The 15,305-nt window shown below is 38.3% G+C and overlaps 1 protein-coding gene across 8 annotated transcripts in view; it reads left to right on the forward strand.

Moving 5' to 3' along the window:
- Positions 1–1,539: 1,539 nt before the first annotated feature.
- Positions 1,540–15,305, forward strand: part of LOC115223373 (eyes absent homolog 1) — a 441,365-nt gene continuing 427,599 nt past the window's right edge. For all 8 annotated transcript variants that reach the window (XM_036512562.1, XM_036512564.1, XM_029793869.2 and 5 more), the window contains exon 1: positions 1,540–1,618. The gene's annotated coding sequence lies outside the window, so the exon portion shown is untranslated. The remainder of the gene's footprint in view (positions 1,619–15,305) is intronic.

The raw sequence follows: 15,305 nt of genomic DNA on the forward strand, positions 1-15,305 counted from the left end.
ACCCATGATCAGCCATGACCGAAGGTGGCCCTCTCTCATCCTACTCAATTTCTACAGTCAACTTTGCCTTTCACCCTTTTGAGTCCAATAAAATACCCGTTGAACGCCGGGGTCAGTGTAATCGACTCTCATCCTCTCCCACCGAAATTGCTGGCCTTGTGCCAAAATTTGAAACCATTACTATCATCGTCATCGTCATCATCATTATTATTCATTTTGTCCATCTTTACATTCTGAGTTCTAATGCCGCCAAGGTCAACAGCTGTAAATTAATGGAAGTTGATTTCATAATTTCCTGTCACTTTTTCATTTACTCTTTTACTTGTTTCAATCATTTGACTGTGGCCGTGCTGGAGCACTGCCTTCAGTCAAGCAAATTGACCCAGGACTTATTCGTTGTAAAATACCAGTTGAACGCTGGGGTCAATGTGATCAATTCTCTCCCACCAAAATTGCTGGCCTTGTGCCAAAATTTGAAACCATTACTATCATCATCATCGTCATCATTATTATTATTCATTTTGTCCTTCCTTACATTCTGAGTTCAAATGCCGCCAAGGTCAACTTTGCCTTTCATCCTTTCGGGGTCAATGAAATAAGTACCAGTTGAACACTGGGGTCAATATAATCGACTAGTCCCCTCTCCCAAAATTTCCGTCCTTGTGCTTTTAGTAAAACGGATTATTGCTGTTGTTGTTGTTATTATTATTATTATTATTGAGTGAGAGAGCAGTGCATGCCATCAAAGTGACACTGGGGTAAAATATACGAAGCCCAATATACCCATCATGACTACCCGTCTGATAAGGGTACACCAGGCACATGCATCACAACCATATGTGCGCGACATGGTGATCTCATATCAAGATAAACAGCACATGACCTTGCAGGTGAGGCCCAGTTAGAATTTTCTTCAGGTTGAGTAGCCGATCCCGCTCAAACGGTCCCTGAATAAGGGTTGTTTAAGGATGTTGAAAGAACCACCCATGTTTCCAGAGGTGAATTATTCAAACCCCAAAGAATCCTTCTCAACACATGGCTATGATGCTCCCCCACTACTTCTGCTCGTGATCAGAGATGCACATATCGTCAGCCACTAAGGGACATGCTCAACTGGTTAAGGTCAAACAACTGACAAGCAAATTATTACTATTATTATTATTATTTATTATTATTATTATTATTATTATTGTCACAAGAATGGCCAGTATAAAAGGACCAATTCTGAGGATACACCTGTAAGAAATAGGTATTACGAAAGGAGAAAGGGGCTCTCTACCCCCCTTTTGACCAGGCTCCTGTGGCTTTTATGGGTTTTTCCACCAGGAACCTTTCGAAGCGCCTCCCCCTATTGGGAATTTTTCACTGTTAAATATTTTCGTTGTTATACTGTTTTTTACACGGATTTTTCAAACGGACAAAACCCTTTGTAACTTTTGTCCTGTGTTTTGTCCCCTTATGTTATAATTAATTTTTTCAGCCCTTGTGGCCAATAAAAGAATTTATTATTATTGTTATTATTATTATTTTTTTTTTACTTTCCAGGTTCTGGTTAATGTATCATTAAAACAAAAAAATAACATTAAGCAAAACTGGATTTTACTAAATTAGGCTTATGGTAAGTACACATCTGATTTTTTTTTTTTTGCTTTTATATGGTTGTTCAACTTACTAGAAATAACCCTTAAGACATCTTCAAATCACACTATATTGATTTAAATAGGGACACATTGAGTTGCTGTCCCTCACTTTTTTTTCCCCCATTGCAGGCCCTATGAGCTATCTGCCATCATTAAATTGGGTTGCACTCCTAGAAGAATGATTTAAGAAATGTATGTAATACATACAGTGGTGGTGCCCCAGCATGGCCGCGGCCTTCGGGCTAAAACATTTTTAAGGATTTTAAGGATTTAATAGGCGCAGGAGTGGCTGTGTAGAAAGAAGCTTGCTTACCAACTACATGGTTCTGGGTTCAGTCCCACTGCATGGCACCTTGGACAAGTGTCTTCTGCTATAATCCCATACTGACTAATGCCTTGTAAGTGAATATTGGTGAGTGTCTTCTACTATAGTCTCGGTTCAATCGAAACCTTGTGAGTGAACTTGGTAGATGGAAACTAAAAGAAGCCTGTCATATATGTGTGTGTGTATGTATATGTGTGTGTGTATGTACATGCATGTGTATGTAAGTGTGTGTTTATGTGTGTGTGTGTAAAGCTTTAATAAAATCTTATGCTGTGATATGAATAGGTGTGTCTGTGTGGTTAAGAAGCTTGCTTTGCGATTATGTGGTTTCAGGTTCAGCTCCACTGCTTAGCATCTTAGCATCTTGGGCATGTATTTCCTACTATTGCCTACTAATGCCTCGCGAGTGAATTAATATGTAGAAACTATACTGAAGCCCTTTATATATATATATATAATATATATATATATATATAATATATATATATATATATATATAAATAATAGTTACCCTGGTAACTATTTATTTATTTTTCCGTGTTAATTGTTAACAAGGTAAAAATACACTCATCTTGCTTGACAACCGATGCTGGTGTGTTTACGTCCCCGTCACTTAGCGATTCGGCAAAAGAGACCGATAGAATAAGTACTGGGCTTACAAAGAATAAGTCCTGGGGTCGATTTGCTCGACTAAAGGCAGTGCTCCAGCATGGCCACAGTCAAATGACTGAAACAAGTAAAAGAGTAAAAAGAGTAATATATATATATATATATATACACACACATAGACATGCATGTATGGTAAATACGTCCACTGATCTGTTAAGACTGTGTTCAAATCTCTGAGATCAATTCGGTCACTATCTTTTATCTTTATTTATCTCTTGTTTCAGTTGTTAGGCTCTGACCATGCTGGGGCACCACCTTCGAGAATCGTAGTTAAATGAATCGACTCCAGTACTTTTAACTTTTTAAGCTTGGTATTTATTCTATTAGTTTCTTTTGCCGATCTGCTAGTTACAGGGATATAAACACACCAACACTGGCTGTTAAGAGGTGTTCCTTCTCATCTCTTTCTTTGTTTCCTCTCCCTCTTTTCTTACTCCTCTCTTTTTCTCTTTCCATCTCACTCTCTTTTTCATCATCTCACTCTCTTTTTCATCATCTCTCAGCATCATCTCTCTCTCTCTTCATTATCTCTCTTTTTTTATCACTCTCTTTCTTTATCTCTCCCTTTCTTTATTTCTCTTTTTCTCTCTCTCTTCATCATCTCCCTCTCTCTCTCTTCATCATCATCTCCCTCTCTCTCTTCATCATCATCTCCCTCTCTCTCTTCATCATCATCATCTTCATCATCATCTCCCTCTCTCTCTTCATCATCATCTCCCTCTCTCTCTTCATCATCATCTCCCTCTCTCTCTTCATCATCATCTCCCTCTCTCTCTTCATCATCATCTCCCTCTCTCTCTTCATCATCCTCTCCCTCTCTCTCTTCATCATCCTCTCCCTCTCTCTCTTCATCTCCCTCCCTCTCTCTCTTCATCTCCCTCTCTCTCTTCATCTCCCTCTCTCTCTTCATCTCCCTCTCTCTCTTCATCATCCTCTCCCTCTCTCTCTTTCATCTTCATCCTTATCTCTCTTTCATCATCATCCTCATCTCTCTCTCTTTATCATCCTCTCCCTCTCTCTCTTTATCATCCTCTCCCTCTCTCTCTTTATCATCCTCTCCCTCTCTCTCTTTATCATCCTCTCCCTCTCTCTCTTTATCATCCTCTCCCTCTCTCTCTTTATCATCCTCTCCCCTCTCTCTCTTCATCATCCTCTCCCTCTCTCTTCATCATCATCTCCCTCTCTCTCTCCATCATCCTCTCCCTCTCTCTCTTCATCATCTTCTCTCTCTTTATCATCCTCTCCCTCTCTCTCTTTATCATCCTCTCCCTCTCTCTCTTGATCATCCTCTCCCTCTCTCTTTATCATCATCCTCATCTCTCTCTCATCTTCATCCTCATCTCTCTCTCTTTCATCTTCATCCTCATCTCTCTCTCTTTCATCTTCATCCTCATCTCTCTCTCTTTCATCTTCATCCTCATCTCTCTCTCTTTCATCTTCATCCTCATCTCTCTCTCTTTCATCATCATCCTCATCTCTCTCTCTTTCTTCATTTATCTCACTCTCTTTATCTCTGTCTCTCTCCCTCTGACTTGTTAGTGCTGTTAGAGCCATCAGCTGTAGTAGAGTATCTCTATAGCAGTGATACAATGTCTTGTAGTGCTGATGCCAGGAAAAGTTGTAGTTGTAGATGGTTTGGTGGGGGGGGGGTCGGAGGGCGTACGGTGGAATATGGAACTGGCTGACTCTAAAAATACGGGATTTTGCGCTAATTTTGAAAATCCTATCTTCTGGTGCAACAAAATAGAATAACATATCTCCCAGTGTATATATCTGCCAACGGGAAAAAACCTACCACCATGCCTTGGCGTGTGTACACATTGATGCACATGAAGGTTTATCTGTGTGGGTGTATTTGTGAATCTCGTGTGTGTGTGGTGTCTGTGTGTGTAGTTTTGTTTTTTGAGGAGTGTTGGGGACCATCTCTGAGTCATTGTTGTTCCCAGGTCTACTCTGAGCATGTGTAATTGCAGCTGTCAGGCTCCCAGCTATGAGTATTTAACCCTTTCGTTACCAACCCGGCTGAAACCACTTCTGGCCCTGTAGTACAAATGTCTTGTTTTCAAAAGTTTTGAATTAAAATCTTCCACCAAACCTTAGTCACAATTTACGTTGCTGAATGATAACTAAGTTATTTTACTAAATTCTTTGTTATATTTAAAGTAATTGAAAGAAACACAGAGCATCTCAAAATAAATACAGTAATGAATGGGTTAAGTAGCACTTATTAGGGCTTGCCTACCTATGCATGTGAAAAAACTGGATCTGATGGACTCTGCAAAAGAAACCTTCATGGTGCAATGGAGTGGAAGGTGACTGCAGCAATGGATTGTGAAGTGCAGAGAATTATGTGAAATAAAGTGTCTTTGCCAAACCGCTAAGTTACATGGGACGTAAACACACCAGCATCGGTTGTCAAGTGATGTTGGGGGGAAAAACACAAACATATATACACACACACACATACATAACACACAGCCTGGTCTGGGAATCAAACTCACTACCTCATATTGTAAGCCTGGTGCTCTAACCACTGAGCCTTGAGTTGTGACATCACTGTTGTGAAGCTGTATCGGCCCTTTGCTTTTCCCTTGGATGACATCAGTGGCATGGAAAGGGGGAGGCTGGTTTGCATGAGTGACTGTTGATTTTTCACAAACAATCTTGCCCAGGCTTGTGCTTCGGAGGGGATCTTTCTCGGTGCTATCCCATGGCCATTCGTGACCGAAGGTCTTTATCCTTTACATATGCTTTAAAATAAAATGTTAGCTAAGTAAGAGAGCGCGATATGAAAGTACCCGTGTTGATGCCATGTAAAAAGCACCCATGTCAGTGTCACGTAAAAGCCACCTGTGCCCAGTACCACACAAATAGCACCCACCCATGACAGTACAACATGCATGGGCACCTGTGCCAGTGTCATATAAACAAGTACCCATGCTGGTGCCACTTAGAGAGCACCTGTACTGTTTTTGTTATTTTCCTACAATGATTTTATTCTCTATGTAAATGCTTTCCCAAATAAACTTACATGTCATTTTAGAAGCTCTGAGGAAGCTATGAGGCAATGCTCAAGCACTTGACTCTGTGTGCACTGCATCGTATAGCAGAAACAGCTGTAAGTTAATGGAAGTTGATTTCATAATTTCCTGTTACTTTTTCATTTACTTGTTTCAGTCATTTGACTGCAGCCATGCTGGAGCACCGCCTTTAGTCGAGCAAATTGACCCCAGGACTTATTCTTTGTAAGCCTAGTACTTATTCTATCGGTCTCTTTTGCTGAACCGCTAAGTTACAGGGATGTAAACACACCAGCATTGGTTGTCAAGCGATGTTGGGAGACAAACACAGATACACAAACGTATACACAGAGACATACATATATATATATATACATACATACATATATATGATGGGCTTCTTTCAGTTTCCATCAACCACATCCACTCACAAGGCTTTGGTAGGCCCGAGGCTATAGTAGAAGACACTTGTCCAAGGTGCCACGCAGTGGGACTAAACCCGGAACCATGTAGTTCGTAAGCAAGCTACTTACCACACACACACACACATATGACAAACTTCTACCAGTTTCTATCTTCCAAATCCACACGCAAAGCTTTGGTTGGCCCAGAGCTGTAGTTGAAGCCACATGCCCTTGCCCAAGGAGCAGCACAGCTGGATTGAACTCAAGGCCATATGCTTAGCCAGCAAGCTTTTTAACCACACAGCCACGCTGGCCTCACTGTGAAACCAAGCTCCCTGGTTAAACCAAAAGTCTCTGAGCAACTTCAATGTTGAGGCTACAAGTTTCTTCCCTCGTTAAAGACTCATCATAAGAGCATTTAATCCTACCTTGAAAACTGCCTGAAGAAACTAACGTAGAAGAATTTATTGAAATGGTAAAACCAGTTTCTGAGTGCCAAGGTTGATTTGCATAATGGAACAAGGTTGTCAACTGGGCATAATAAGTAGACTAGCAAAACGGTACAGTTGGGTATCTATGTATAAATACAAACATACATACACAAGCACACACACACACACACACACACACATATATATATATATATTATATATATATATATGGGGGGGGGGTATATTCCCCTTGTGTGTTTAAGCTTTTGTGTGTGTATGTGTGTGTATATATAAAGATATATATATATATATATATCAGTCCATACACACACGTCTATAACATATATATATATTTAATATATATATATAATATATATATATATATACACACACATATTTAGATTTGTATATTGATGTGCGTGTATGTGTGAATGTGTATAAATATATGATTGTGTGTGTGTATGTATATATATATATATATATATATATAATAATATACACGCATACGCATATACACAAGTATATATGTATTAGCATAAATATATATTGTGTATGTTTATCCATCTAACTATATATATATAATATATATATATATCCATATATAAATAAGTATAATATATTTATGTATTTGTGTGTGTGTGTGTATATATAAAGATATATATATATATATATCCATATATAATAAGTATAATATATTTATGTATTTGTGTGTGTGTGTGTGTGTGTGTGTGTGTGTATATATATATATATATATATATGGACGTTAAACGATGATGATGATGATGATATACGTCTGTGTAAATGTGTGTGCATGCATATTTTCACATAATTAAATACAAAAACACCCACATCTGTGTGTGTGTGATTCCACATTTTTTTCCCAAGCTGGCTGCCTGACTACTTAACTCTGCAACAACAACAACATTATGACTGCCATGTTTGTTGCGCTGAGTGATGCTGTCATGTACTTGAGATGCAATAATCACAAGGTTTACCCCCCAACTGGAGCAACTATGTTTAGAAGTTTAGTAACCTACTGCTACGACTGATGGTAGTAGTACTGTTTGGTAGTATTGATAGTAGTACTGGTGGCAGTAGTTGCAGTGGTATTTGTTTTTGTTGGTGTTATCCTTATTATTATTATTATTAGTAGTAGTAGTAGTAGTGTAAGGGCTATTGTTATTTATACCAGTTGAGTACTGGAATCAACTTAGCCGCCGCCCCACACGCAAACACACTGAAATTGCTGGCCTTGTGCCAAAATTTGAAACCATCACCATTATTATTATTATTATTATTGTTATTATTATTATTCATATATACTCAACAGATTAGACTGTTGGAAAAGAAAAGAATCCTAAAATTGGGCTACAACAAATAGCCTTAGATGCCAAGAACCCTTCTATTGGGTTACGGCGAGTAACCTTAGATACCAAAAACCCTCCTAAGTATCCTAGCTGTTCCTAATAACACTGTTTTCTGGAGATGTACTAAACTGGGTTTTATGCCTATTTCCTCTATCCATCTCTTCAGTTCTTTAGGGATAGTTCCTAATGCATCTATAACTACTGGGGTACATTTTACCCGCACTTTCCATAGTCGCTGTTATTCAGTGGCTAGGTCCTGGTACTTTGCTATTTTCTCTATACTTCTCATATTCATTTTTATTATTATTATTATTAAATTTCATGCCTTGTGCCTATTGTAGAAAAGATTATTATTATTATTGAGTGAGAGAGCAGTGCATGCCATCAAAAAGAAAATACCCATTATTATAACATTATGGTCAAAGCCTGCAGATGAATGTCCAGTTTTTGCTGGACAGCCTGCATGCAAATGGTTTGTTTATAGTGATCAAATGTATGTGCTGTACATTAGCTCACTCCCTCCATCAAATCAAAGTTACCTGAACAGGTGCACAGTGTACCACGCATCAGGTGTTGAAGCAGTCATAGAGCAGCATGAGACGAAGTGTTTTTTTTTTTCCTCAAGAACACGACACAACACCTGGTGTAGGAATCGAAGCCACGATCTCACATGCAACACCCTAAGGCCATATGTCCTCACATCAAATAAATAAATAATCCTTTCTATTATAGGTGCAAGGCCTGAAATTTGGGGGAAGGGGATAATCGATTACATCGACCCCGGTGCGTAACTGGTACTTTATTTATTGACTCCCAATAGGATGAAAGGCAAAGTTGATCCCAGTGGAATTTGAACTCAGAACATAGTGACGGGTGAAATACCTATTTCTTTACTACCGTCAAGGGGCTAAACACAGAGGGGACAAACAAGGACAGACAAATGGATTAAACCGGTTACATTGACCCCAGTGTGTATCTGGTACTTAATTTATTGACCCCGAAAGGATGAAAGGCAAAGTCAACCTCGGCGGAATTTGAACTCAGAACGTAACAGCAGAAGAAATACCTATTTCTTTACTACCCAGAAGGGGCTAAACACAGAGAGGACAAACGAGGACAGACAAATGGATTAAGTCGATTACACTGACCCCAGTGCGTAACTGGTACTTAATTTATCGACCCCGAAAAGATGAAAAACCAAGTTGACCTCGGCGGAATTTGAACTCAGAACATAACGGCAGATGATATACGGCTAAGCATTTCGCCCGGCGTGCTAACGTTTCTACCAGCTCACAGTGACGGGTCAAACACCACTCAGCATTGTGTCAAGCTGCCCTATTTCAAAGAAATAATAACAATGATTATAACAATAATGGTTTCAAATTTTGGAACAAGGCCAGTAATTTCAAGGGAGTGGGGGATTAGTTGAGCACTGAAGTCATGGCAGTCGACTATTTCTTTATTTATTGACTCAGTCGACCTCAGCAGAATTTGAACTCAGAGCGTATAGAATGATTTTGCCCAATGTGCTAACGATTCTGCCATTTCACTGCTTTATGTGTATTATTAATACAGGGTGTCCCTAAAGTCACTGGGATGAAAAGCATAGCCAGCCATGGTGGAGTTTGAACTCTGAACGTAAGGATGGACAGATGAAATCCTGTTAAGCATTTCTCCTAGTGTGCTAATGATTCTGCCAGCTTGCCACCTTAAGTAATAATAATAATAATAATAATAATAATAGGTGCAGGAGTGGCTGTGTGGTAAGTAGCTTGCTAACCAACCACATGGTTCTGGGTTCAGTCCCGCTGCGTGGCATCTTGGGCAAGTGTCTTCTGCTATAGCCTCGACCAAAGCCTTGTGAGTGGATTTGGTAGACGGAAACTGAAAGAAGCCCGTCATATATATGTATATTATGTATATATATGTATGTGTGTTTGTGTGTCTGTGTTTGTCTCCCTGGTGTGTTTACGTCCCCGTCACTTAGCGGTTCGGCAAAAGAGACCGATAGAATAAGTACTGGCTTACAAAGAATAAGTCCCGGGGTCGATTTGCTCGATTAAAGGCGGTGCTCCAGCATGGCTGCAGTAAAAATGACTGAAACAAGTAAAAGAGTATAATAATAATTCTTAATAACTTCCTTAATTTTACAAATAAAAGCATGAAATTTTGATACAATATAAAGGACATAATGGAAATTAATATACACCAGTCATCACTACAACACATGTAAAAACTGGCTTTGCACGCTCATGTTCTTTCCAAACTTGCACCATAAAACCCTCAAGAGTTTCAGACTCCACTTCTCTGATTTCTCTATTGATTTTCTCCTTTAGTTGCACCAGGGTTTCCGGTTTGTTGACGTAAACCCTCTCTTTCAGATATCCCCACAAGAAAAAATCTGGGCTAGTCAAGTCTGGGGAATGTGAATGCCATTCAAAGTAGACCTCACACATGGTTCCAGCAAGATGGGGCAACTGCTCATACCAAATGGGAAACAATGCAGTTGGTACGGCAGTGCTTTGGAGAGAGAATAATCTCCTCTTATGGCAATGTCAGCTGGCCTTCAAGTTCCCAAGACTTGACTAACCTGGATTTTTTTTTCTTTTTTTTGTGGGGATACCTGAAACAGAAGGTTTACGTCAACAAACTGGAGACCCTGGTGTAACTGAAGGAAGAACATCAGTAGAGAAATCAGAGAAGTGGGGTCTGAAACTCTTGAGAATGTTATGGTGCAAGTTTTGGAAAGAGCACTGGTGTGTGAAGCCGAAAATGGCTGCCATTTAAGCAATGTCCTTTTTCATATGTGATGTAGTGGTGTTGCAAAATTTGACTTGTGCGTATTAATTTCCATCATGTCCTTTATATTGTATCAAAATTTCATGCATTTATTTGTAAAGTTAAGGAGGTTATTAAGAATTGAAACCCATCAGTGACTTTAGGGACACCCTGTATTATAACAATGGTATAATAATATTTAGAATTAATAATTATACTTACTATGTGCGTGCATGCACAGACATTGCTAATTGTCAAGGAATTCACTCCACAATCGCACATTGTTCTGCATTTAGTTCTGCCCTAAAGCACACTCTGGGCTGGTGTCTTCTACTGCAGCCTCAAGAGGGGTTTAGCCGTCAGAATCTGGACGGAAGCCTATCGAATGACTCTCTGTGTGTGCATGCATGCATGTGTGTATGCGTGCATGTGTGTGTGTGTCGAGTTGCATCCCTTTATGTCCAAAATGATTCAGCAGAGATCAATAAAATAAAGCTACCTGAACTGCAATAAATTCTGACTTCAATTCGATTGGCTAAAACTGGTGCATTACGTGGACCAGCATTGACCACTGTCTAGCAAATGAAACCAGAAGAGAATAAAGAAAAACAAAAACAGATATTTGAGGTATAATTTTCTTTTTATTCTCCTGGGCTCCATAAAATAAATACCGACAACATCGTCCTGCTTCCTCTCACGTTCCAACTCATTTCCTCGGCTGTAAACTTCTTCCTTTGTGGTACACGTTTCAGCGTTGTAAGCTACAACAGCTCTATTAATGTGAATAAGGGGCTTGTTTTTATTGCCCATGTGATTAAAAAGCTGGCTTTGTGACCATTTGGTTACAGGTTCAATCTCATTGCACTGCACCTTGGGGAAAATGTCCTTTACTTTTACCCCCAGGCTGGCCAGAGCTTTGCGAGTGAATTTGGTGGACGGAAACTGTATGGAAGCCTGTGTGTGTGTGTGTTTTATTCTTGAAGGGTTTATAGTCAATCAAATCGCCCCCCCAGGGCTTATTCTTCGTAAGCCTAATATTTATTCTGTCAGTCACTTTTTCAGAACTACTAAGTTATGGGGATGTAAACAAACCAATACTAGTTGTCAAGCAGTAATGGGGGGGGGGGAGACAAACACACATATATGAAAAAATATTGAGAAAAGTTCACTTTAATACCTTTAATTTGAATGTCTCATTCCTGTGGACTCGGGATTAATCTTCCCTAATAATTTAGAGAGACTTAGTAATTTTAATATTTCTATTATATATATATATATATATATATATATTTATGTATGTGTGTTTTTGTGCCTGTGTTTGTTTCTTCATCACCACTTTTCAACTGGTGTTGGTGTATTTACGCCCCTGGAACTTAGCAGTTTGGCAAAAGAGACCGATAAAATAAATACTAGGCTTTAAAAACAAAAGTCCTGGGGCCCATTTGTTTGGCTAAAAATCCCCTCAAGGTGATGCTCTAGCATGGCCGCGGTCAAATGACGGAAACAAGTTGAAGAGTAGAATATATATATATATATATGTAAGACTTCTGTATGTATATATGTATACGTATGTACTTATGTATGTTTATATGTATATCTGTGTATATATGCATGTAAAAATATGTATATATATATGTGTGTGTGTGTGTATATATACATATAAACCCCCGCTTCTGTCGTGAATGACCATGGGATTGCACCTAGAAAGTTCCCCTTCAAAGCATACAGTCCGGGCAAAGTTGTTTATGGAAGACCGGCAGTCGCCCATGCATACCGGCCTCCCCTCTCTCTCCACACCACCAATGTTATCCAAGAGAAAGGCAAAGAGGCCGATACAGCTTGGCACCAGTGATGTCACAGCTCATTTCTACAGCTGAGTGAACTCAAACAACATGAAACAAGTATCTCGCTCAAGAACACAACACCGGCCTGGTCTAGGAATCGAACTCACTACCTTGGGATTGTGAGCCCAACACCCTAACTACTGAGCAATGTGCCTTTATATATATATATATATATTAGCTCCTGCACACATTTTTTTTCTCTCCTTGTTTCTCTCCGTGTTTCTTTTCTGTGTATCTTTCTGTCAAAGAGCGTATGCTTGAAACGTAAAAGACTTGTTTTATTTGTATTCTTGAGCGCCATACCAATACAATTGTTTGTTTGTACTCCACCTGCCTTCGTCTTTTGTTTATTTTCGTAAAGCTTCCTGTTATATATATATGTGTGTTGATAAAAATGGTAAGACAACAAAAGAATGAAAGAGACCTCAATATTATGTAAATAGAGGAATTTATCAGTCATTTTTCATAGTATTTTTCCGATGGCCGGATAACTGAAGAGATGGTGGCATGGATTTCCACCTCGGCATCCAAAACTCGGAGTTTTATCATGGCTACTGAATAATTGTCACATATTACATTTACACGTATATACATATGTATATATGTATAAATATATGAAAGAATGGAGTTGAACGACGAATTAACAAAATTCCTTTATTTTCGACTCCATTCTTTCATATATTTATATTAAAAAAACATACAAATTTCCACACGAAAGCACGTAACTTCAAACGTGTCTTCTCTGATGTGAATTTGCTACCCAGGTATCGGTTAACCGAATTATCCATAACAAGATAATTCATTCAACTACTCAAATATATATATATATTTATTATACTTACTCTCTTAACTAATCAAGTGCTATTCTATTTGTTGAAGAAGCCTTACTGCATAATTATAAATATATGTGTGTGTGTATGTATGTATATATATATATGTATATATGAGGGAGGATATACACTAATACATATTATACAGGGTGGGTACATATATGTGCATTTTTACAAGTCATGCACATAGTTTATTATTTGCAATATATATATATATATATATATATATATATGTGTGTGTATATATATATGTATACACACAATTGGAACTTTAAACCACCTTAAAATCCCTCGCCCAGTTACGCCTATTCCATCACCAAATAAGCAAATACAGCTAATAAAGGGCTTATGCCCACTTCCCTGTCCCCTCACACCTCTCCCTTCCAAACTAGGGACTCCCACCTTCCACACACACTCTCACACACACACACACACACACACAACACAGCTAAATCAAAAGCAATACGCCTAGTTTTGATTTTTGATTTTTCAAAAATTTCGTTTCAAATTCTATTTTTTTTGTTTTTTTTTTCCTGTTTTTTTTTTGTTTGTTTTTTTCTTCTTTTTAATTCTTGTTAGTTTGGCGATTATATACGAAGAGCGAATTCTTTGAAAGCAAGCTCCCAGAAGACATGAATAGAGGGAATAACTCACCCACACAAACCAGCACCACCACCACCACCACCTCTCATCCACTCATCTATCCTTCTCTCTCTCTGTCTCTCTCCTTCTCTTCTTTGCACCACCACACTCACTAAATCACAGAGAGAGACGGGAGAGTGGGGTGGATTTTGGCCTGTTTCAAAACACCCAGACTTTCGTGTGTGTGTGTGTGTGTGTGTGTGTGTGTGCGCGTGTGCGCTGACAGGCAAAATCCCTTCTCTGAGATTTTCCCATCGCTGAAATTATTTTCTTGCTTTCTACTTGCTCCAATTTTTCTCACCATTTTAAAAATCAAATAATAATAATAATAATAATAATAATAATAGTAGAAAAAAAAACAAGGATCTCCCACCCCTAAACTAACTAATGAGAACATCATGTTAGCTATGTTGTTTGGTCACACACCCAACACCCAAGAACCAATAGCTGAAAAGAAGACGTTTAGAGTCCCCAAATGACATTCTTCACTTGCGTGTATTTGTTTTGCTTTTTTTATTCATTTATGTATTTATTTAATTAATTTTTTAAAAATTTTGTTTGATGTTTTTTTTTATTATTATTATTATGTATTGTGTTTTGTTTAAAGTTAGATTTTGAATTAAATTTTCTCCCCCATTTTCTTTATAATAATAATAATAATAATAATAATAATAAATACAGAAAATTGCACTACTGGGCACTGCACATATCCTATGCAAAACACTTTCAATACAGTAACCATCAGAGCATCACAAGAAGCCACAGCACATACCCAAGGCACACAAAGCTGTGCTCGGTAGTGAAGTGAAAGCACGCTATAAAAATAAAACTACTGAATAATAATAATAATAAGAAGAAGAATGTGGAATCTAAAAACAGAAACAATTCCTATCATAGTAGGTGCATTAGGCATGATAAAAAAAAATATTCAGACAAATACATAACAAAAACACCAGGACTTACAAACACATATAACATACAGAAAATTGCACTACTAGGCACTGCACACATCCTACGCAGAACACTTTCCATACAATAACCATCAGAGCATCACAACAAATCACAGCACATACCTAAGGCACACAGAGCTGCGCTCGGTAGTGAAGTGAAAGCGCGCTATAAAAATAAAACTACTGAATAATAATAATAAGAAGAAGAAGAATGTGGAATCTAAAAACAGAAACAATTCCTATCATAGTAGGTGCATTAGGCATGATAAAAAAAAATATTCAGACAAATACATAACAAAAACACCAGGACTTACAAACACATATAACATACAGAAAATTGCACTACTAGGCACTGCACACATCCTACGCAGAACACTTTCCATACAATAACCATCAGAGCATCAC

This window comes from Octopus sinensis, linkage group LG23 (genome assembly GCF_006345805.1).
Source record: "Octopus sinensis linkage group LG23, ASM634580v1, whole genome shotgun sequence".
In the NCBI taxonomy this organism is placed as follows: Eukaryota; Metazoa; Mollusca; class Cephalopoda; order Octopoda; family Octopodidae; genus Octopus; species Octopus sinensis.